Source organism: Electrophorus electricus, chromosome 3, assembly GCF_041902795.1.
Source record: "Electrophorus electricus isolate QZ-2024a chromosome 3, ASM4190279v1, whole genome shotgun sequence".
Lineage (NCBI taxonomy): Eukaryota > Metazoa > Chordata > Actinopteri > Gymnotiformes > Gymnotidae > Electrophorus > Electrophorus electricus.
The window spans coordinates 827,192-835,000 of NC_137499.1; the positions used below are offsets into that span (position 1 = coordinate 827,192).

Here is a 7,809-nt window from a genome sequence, read left to right on the forward strand (position 1 = left end):
GAACCTCTCAGATAGGGAGTCGGGGGGGCAGCAGAAAAAGCAAGGTTGTCACGCCAAAGAGTTGTGTGACCTTTGTGTGACCTCTCCTGTGGCTTCTCCTCCTGCTGGATATTCTGAAGATGACATCGCAGAAACAGGAGCAGAGTCGGATTAAACGGAGTCGACTACCTCTCATGTACGGCATTCAGGACAAAAGTGCTTCTCCTTACTTACCAGACGACGCGTGCTTTGACCCCAGCTCCATTTCCAGGGTTAAAGGTCACCTTTAAACGCTGCTTCTTTTTCCCAGTTCTTATTCCTCCTCCTGTCTCCTGTCTGTTGATTTTGTTGATTTTCATATAGAGCGACACCTTAAGCAAGAGAAAGGATTTGGATAAATAAAAATGTTGTTGTTGTTGTTGTTGTTGATTATTATTATTATTATTATTATCAACATTACAAGGGCAGGAAAATGGTCACATGTATTTTTCATGTATGTCGTATGTTTCAAACATCACCTATGATGGGTGAAATCCAGATGACAAAATGTTAAAAAGGACCAAAGAAACAAGACTAGGAATGTGGGAGCAAAGCCCTACACATTCCACACTCCTCCTACGGCCACGTCTTCACGTATGATCTGTGTCATGAGACACGCTGGGAGTGAGCTGCTCACCTTGTTCTCACTTGGTGGTATCGCCCCAGTCTGTTTCATCTGTGTGTCTGGCACCAGCAGGTCCTTTAGATCAGACTCGCTCCTTGTCGAGCTCAGAAGTCTCACTGCCAGCATAAAGAAAGTTACTTTTATGATGTAATCCCCAATTAAAGGTGGGGTGCAGGGAGGGGGGTGGGGGGAATGAGAAAAAAACCTGATATCCTCAAAAACTGGCAGCAGATAACCAATCTGTGATGAATGCATGTGATGAAGGTGAGATGAACTCACAGGGACCTTGATGTCTCCTGCACTTATTAAGCTGCGCAAAGATTTGCAGCACTTGAAGAAACACAGCTGGAGGCCCTCGTGTGAGCTTAATGATAGAGAGACGCTGACCCGCTGGGCAAAAGGTCGACAGAACCCTAGCAAATGAACACACATGACATTACAGTATAGCAGTTGACTAACAGACGTTACTGGACCCGTAGAGCAGTTCTGTGACGTCTGTCTGTTAGGTGGTTGGGTGGTTGGTTAAGTATAGTGGTTAACAATACCACACCTCCCATGGGTGACCATGGAACCATGCCACACCAGTAAGAGTCATTGGGCAAGACTCTTAACACTACATTTGTGTACCTCTGTAATAATGCTGTAATATGATTCAACTTGTGAGTCACTCCGGATAAGAGTGTCTGGCAAATGCATGAATGTATTGAGAATTTCATTACTGATGGATTTTCAAGACATCGATTTCTAGGGCCCGGTCCAACGTTTGCAGTCTTTAACATAACAGAGTCACACTACTGCGCACAGCAAGACTACCCAGCTTGAAATCTGTCACTCCGCCATAATATTCCACCTAGTGACTAAGAGCATTAATGTCTTTCACTTTCTAATAGATTCTATGTCTTGAGAAACATTAGTCAACCTATTTATTTTCTTTTTATTTCATGGTGTGTGTTTTGGGTCATTTTGATGGTGTTAGGGCACAGGACGGGGTGACGCTCTGCTACTATAACGCTTCATGGTTAATAAATAACTATTTCTGTGACTCTAGCTTTGCACAGAATACAGATTTGTGAAGCAACATTAAAATATGAATTTAATTAAACAGTGGCAATTCATACACTTCATACAGTAACAACTCACTACCATGAAGACAATAATTTGTAGCTTTTTTAAATACCCTGTGTTGTACCGATATATGTATATATGTATATGTATATATGTATATGTGTATATATGTATATGTATATGTGTGTATATATATATATATATATATATATATATATATATATATATATATATATATATATATATATTTATAATGGAAATAGGCCTTTTTATTAAAATCTTTTCAGCCACATAGATAACCTGCAGATTTTAAATCTTAGAGAGGAGGGGTTCATTGCAACGTTCTTATTTACTGTCAATCCAAAAAGCAAAAAAACAAAACAAAAATAGATACATAATCAAATGCACATTTTGTCTCCCTCCTGAGATTCCTGCTGTTCTGCTGCACCTCCATAAGATTAAGCAGGACACTCGTTTCTTATTAAATCTGCCATCTTCTGTTATATCCTGTATAAAAAATCTCCAAAATAAATAACACTCCTAAGAGGGCATGTCTTTCCACCTGGAATGGGGTCTGGCCTTTTGCAAAAAAAAACAACCCAAAACCCCTGAAACATAAAAGTAACAAAGGCTGCCTTTTTCTCTACTTGAAGTGAAGACTTTATGGATTTTTCAGATAAAAGCAGCAGTATTTTGTTCTAAACATGCCAGTTTATTGACACCATTCACCTTGCGAAGCAAGATTATTGCAAACTGCATTATCTTTTTTAGTCGCTTGTAAAAATTCAATTTTGCCTTGTTTATCATGACAGAGAATGTCTCGAACAGTTACATGGAAGGTGAGGGACTTAGCCGAGATTTCTCTTCAACCTCTTGCCCAGACAGCTTAGTGAAATAAAATAAGAAAACAGCGTCATATAGCTGACGGACGTGCCAGTGACCAGTGAAGCCGTTGCCAGAGAAATCGAAATGCCTGCAATGCCTTTAGAAATGAGATATGGGAGAAATATTTCTGTCCCGGCCACACAATGTGTTTATTTCTCTCGGCAACCAGAGAACAGCTGCAAAGTCCATATTTATCCAGGAGCTTCCCAGTGGGGGGGGGGGAGGCATGTTTCATGGCGTGACCTCCACTTGCTGGAAAAAGCTTGCGCTAGAATCACTTTGGCATTCTTTTCGTTTCACACTGTAACAGTCCTGTTTCAATCCTGGCAGAAGTGCTTATGTTAAGAAACACGGAAGAACAGTTCTGCCTGGCACCTCCACACAAAAGAGCTAACATTCAGGTTATGCCATATTTCTATCACATCTTAGATATGTAATATTCAGCATAGTATACTGAAGGTCCAGCAAAGATCTGAACCTGCACGTCTGTAATTCTGGAGGTTGAGCTCCAGTACGCACAGCAGATGTTACCGCTGCTGTGTTGGTCTTGTTTTTCAGACAGTAAAACTCTCACAATTAACCTAATTTAAAAAGGTTTTCATCTTAGACTGGTTTCATTCAAACTGCAGCTGCTACTATTGCTATTTATTACAGTTCATTAGCATGGCTGTTGGACATAAACTCACTCCTCACATGGATTTAGCTCTGTAGGAATCTCAGTCACTTGCAGTATTAGGATATCTATGGTGCTATTCATTCACTCTCAGTATTAGGATGTCTATGGTGGTATTCAGTCACTCTCAGTATTAGGATGTCTATGGTGGTATTCAGTCACTCTCAGTATTAGGATGTCTATGGTGGTATTCAGTCACTCTCAGTATTAGGATGTCTATGGTGGTATTCAATCACTCTCAGTATTAGGATGTCTATGGTGGTATTCAGTCACTCTCAGTATTAGGATGTCTATGGTGGTATTCAGTCACTCTCAGTATTAGGACATCTATGGTTGTTTACAGTCACTCTCTTGCTGCCTCTGCTCACGTGAATGTGAGCAGCTGTGTGTGTTGCTGCAGAGTTGATATACAATCATTTTCATTGCTCTCTAACCAACCAAAGACATTCACACTAATGCTCTCTCTCTCTCTCTCTCTCTCTCTCTCTCTCTCTCTCTCTCTCTCTCACACACACACACACACACACACACACACACACACACAAATGGACACTATAGACTCAGAAGCAGTCTGAAGAGCTGTGGGGAAGGACGAGGAGACCCCCTCCTGCTGAGTGCAATTGGGATTTGAGAAAGTTAAACACTTCTCAAGCACAAATTCAAGCCAAGGTAGTAGAGGGTGATTCTGCTCTTCTTCAGAGCCCACTCTGGCTATCAGGAGGTCAGCTCCATTGCCAGCAAGCCCCATCCCCTGCACACACACACACACACACACTGCCCTCCCTGCTGGTGTGGAGAGGCTGAGCCCTCTCATTTAGCCTCAGATGTTGCTGTCAACACTTTTGAGACTGCCCTTGAGTCTCGTGAGGTTCCTGGAGAAGACAAGGTCCTGAAGGTCAACAAACGCTTCAGAAGGAGTAGGTGGATATCAGAGGAATGCGTCAGGACGATCGCCCAGAGCCGCTCTACACAGAGACTGCCTGCATGGGACTTTGTTGACTGCCTGTGAAAGGGACAGATGGTTTTCTTTGATTTTGACCAGCACAAAGAATAACGATGAAAATTAAACGATTAGAATCGGCTGCAGTGTCATCCCTCTTCTCTAAGAACAGAGAGAAGGAGAGAACCGAGGAGTGGGTGACCACAGGCGCCGAGCACTTCTGAAAAGCACTCGGCAAAATACAATCAATATCAGAACTGGGCGGAAAAGAGGGTTAAACTCTCGACAAAGGTCAGAAAGACACTGGCTTGCTTTTTCTCTCCAGCACAAGGGTGTCAGGATGAAGAGCCGCTGCCCTCCTGTCTCTGCTTTGATGTGTAAAGCGGACAGCAGATGTGGAAAATGGCACGAAATTCAAAAATGCTCCATGACAAAAAAAAAAAAGAATGAAAGGAAAGCAGATGATCGTGGGGCCTCCTGGAGGACCCGACCGCTCTAACATTTCTGTTCTTGCAGAGCTTAAACCTCGAACATGATTGTGCAGCATGTCCACATCTATTAAGATACCGCTGACGTAGTCTTCTCCTGACATCATGACATCTCTCGCCACACAGCAGCCACAGAGCCCAGCACACAGGACATCTGACTGGTCCAAGGTACAAGGTACAAGGCCACACACAGACAGGCCCTTAACACCACACAGACAGGCCCTTAACACCACACAGGCAGGCCCTTAACACCACACAGACAGGCCCTTAACACCACACAGACAGGCCCTTAACACCACACAGACAGGCCCTTAACATGGTGCTTAACACCACACCGTTATGCAGCCTGTCACCACAGGAGACTTTACGTCCCCCACATCAGCAGACACTTGGAGAGTGTTGGAGAGTTTAGCTTGGTCTCATTACACAGACCAAATACCTTGAGTCCACTAATTCTATAGTTCCATTTCCACAAACTCCACAATAAATCTTTGCCATCAGTTGACTTCTGCACCAATCAGCCTCTTTTAAGTAATGAGAATATATGAGCACATGTCTGCGTACTCTACTGCAGCCATGACAGGATATTTGAGAAGGAGAATCTGTACAAGATGTAACAGTATCAACATATACAGAGAATCAAACTATTGAACTATTAGATTAACATAACTAACAGTATATAAAAAGGGTTTAATAGGGGCAAAACGATGTGAATGCTGAAATATGTTGTCAGTGAGAAACAGGTTAAAGGAGAGGACACAGAGAGTAGTTACGCTAAAAGCCACGATTCTCTCTGCATATCAAACAATACTTCAGCAAGGATGCAGAAGACAGACCTGCTGTACCCAAAGAGCACAGTGCTATCACACAATCAAAGACAAGTGTGTTTACAAGTGCAAAAACAAGCACATTACATTTAAACAACACCGCCTCGCCGTCTCCCCAGCCTGACGCCAGCCCCCACACCTGAGCTCATCCCTCAGGGGGCTCCAAGATGCCCCTCCATGTTCAAAGATTATCAGTTAATCCAAAATGTGCAGGACAAGCAGGGCTGGAAGTGATGGAGGTGAGTTCTGCATCTGTTTGCTGCCTTTCATACGAAGCCATTGGAACACCACACATTCATTCTTTCTTGTCCTCTCTCTCAGACTGTTTTTTTTTTGGGGGGGGGGGGGGTTGCATGTGTAAATGTTTCAGAACCATTAAAAAGGAGATGAAATGTTCAATGGTAAGCATGTGCGCGTATTAATTGTAAAGGCCATTATTTGGTGTCCGTGAGCCTGAATCAGCTTAGCCACTCCATTCCCCCATTTGCATACAAAATGCTTTATTTTGGCAATCAATGAAAGTACTCCACTGTACGTGGGGCTTATCACATGCATGCAGGGAACGGATTCCTTCCCCATCTCGTTAAATTCTGTTGATGCAGAACAATTTGAAACATGGCACAGGCTGCAGTGACATTTAAAGATGCCTCGGATTAATTATATTTTGCAAACATTTGGGTTGTTTGTCCTCGGGGATAAAGTGCCTCCACTACAAAGTTAACTTGTTAATAATTCAGAAAAGAAGCTTTCTTTCTCTCTCCCTTTCTCTCTCTCTCTCTCTCTCTCTCTCTCTCTCTCTCTCTGGAGCACTAATAATTATCTCCTATTAGCGCTGGTTAAGGGTGTTCGAGGTACAGGCTATACACTTTAGAAAGCCGTTGTGGACAACGGCCCTCGCTTGTTTGCAGCTTTAGAAAGAGGCTCTTCTGGTAGGGTTCCATGGGCAGCTCGGGGGCTGCGTGGGGGCTGCGTGGGGCTTGCTGTGTGGGGCTGTGTGGCGGCTGTGTGGGGCTGTGTGGGGGCTGTGTGGGGGCTGTGTGGGGGGTGTGCGGGGGCTGCGTGGTGCTGTGTGGGGCTGTGCGGGGCTCACTGTGTGGGGCTGTGTGGGGGGTGTGCGGGGCTCACTGTGTGGGGGCTGTGTGGGGGCTGTCTGGGGCTGTGTAGGGGCTGTGTGGGGCTGTGTGGTGCTGTGTGGGGCTGTGCGGGGGCTGTGCGGGGACTGCGTGGTGCTGTGTGGGGGGTGTGCGGGGACTGCGTGGTGCTAGCTGTGTGTCAAGCCCCCGACACACCCACCACTGCCCCAACATCTCCAGAACAGCCACATGTTAGTTACCGCACCAGTGAGGACGACGTACTGGTGATCAGACAAGGCATGTGCATACCACATCAGGTGATGTCACACTATATTTACTATAAAAAAAAGACATATAAAAAACAATAAATGAGAGAATTATAATTAATGTAGATCATTTTATACAAATTACTCTTATGTTTTCATGTAGATTATGCTCAAATATGCTTCTATGGTAATAAAAAGTTGACTTCCCCCTCTGCATTGAAGATTCTGGTATGAGAAGTTTGATAACCAGTGAGCTAGCAGGAAATTATCTAACAGACACATCACTAAGGCAGAGCGGGGCAACATGAGGAAGGCATTTAAAGACAAAAAAAGTCTAAATTCAGTTCTTAAGCTCCATTCTCATGGTGCAGTGCAGTGCAGTGCTCTGTTCTCATGGTGCAGTGCAGTGCAGTGCTCTGTTCTCATAGTGCAGTGCAGTGCAGTGCTCTGTTCTCATAGTGCAGTGTAGTGTAGTTCTCTGTTCTCATGGTGCACTGCAGTGTAGTTCTGTTCTCATGGTGCAGTGCAGTGCAGTGCTCTGTATGGACTCTGGCTGTACCATTCTGGAGTCACTGTAAATTAGCACCCAGACTCTTAAGATAAGTGTGTGCTGCAGAAATCCAGACTAAATAAAGCAATCACAGAGGTCACTGTCACACATTTTGTGTGTAATTTTTGACATTCACAGAAAAGGAGTCTACATTCAAATATAGCTGCTCTGTGTCTCACGTCCGGTGACCAGTATCTGGTATATCTGGTATATGCTGGTATATGCTGAGAGCATTAAAACATCAGTGTGTAGACTGAAGAGAGCAGCCTGAAGGGTTTTAGGAATTATATGACCACTGATCTGAGATCAGAAGCTGGAAGCTGTGCTTTTCTCACACCATGTTGTGAGGAGAGACAACTGACTGCTGTGCTTCCTCTTATAGCAGTAATTTTATTGCTA

The 7,809-nt window shown here is 44.0% G+C and overlaps 1 protein-coding gene and 1 long non-coding RNA gene across 2 annotated transcripts in view; one reads left to right on the forward strand and one right to left on the reverse strand.

The window, feature by feature from the left end:
- Nucleotides 1–233: 233 nt before the first annotated feature.
- The window catches only part of LOC145657110 (uncharacterized), a 16,529-nt gene continuing 8,953 nt past the window's right edge, over nucleotides 234–7,809 (reverse strand). Inside the window, exons 2-3 of the long non-coding RNA XR_014122960.1 lie at nucleotides 656–759; nucleotides 234–350 (exon numbers count right to left, since the gene is read on the reverse strand). This is a non-coding gene — a long non-coding RNA (uncharacterized LOC145657110). The remainder of the gene's footprint in view (nucleotides 351–655; nucleotides 760–7,809) is intronic.
- ric3a (RIC3 acetylcholine receptor chaperone a) overlaps nucleotides 5,609–7,809 on the forward strand; it is a 15,698-nt gene continuing 13,497 nt past the window's right edge. The window contains exon 1 of the mRNA XM_081711692.1: nucleotides 5,609–5,760. The gene's annotated coding sequence lies outside the window, so the exon portion shown is untranslated. The remainder of the gene's footprint in view (nucleotides 5,761–7,809) is intronic.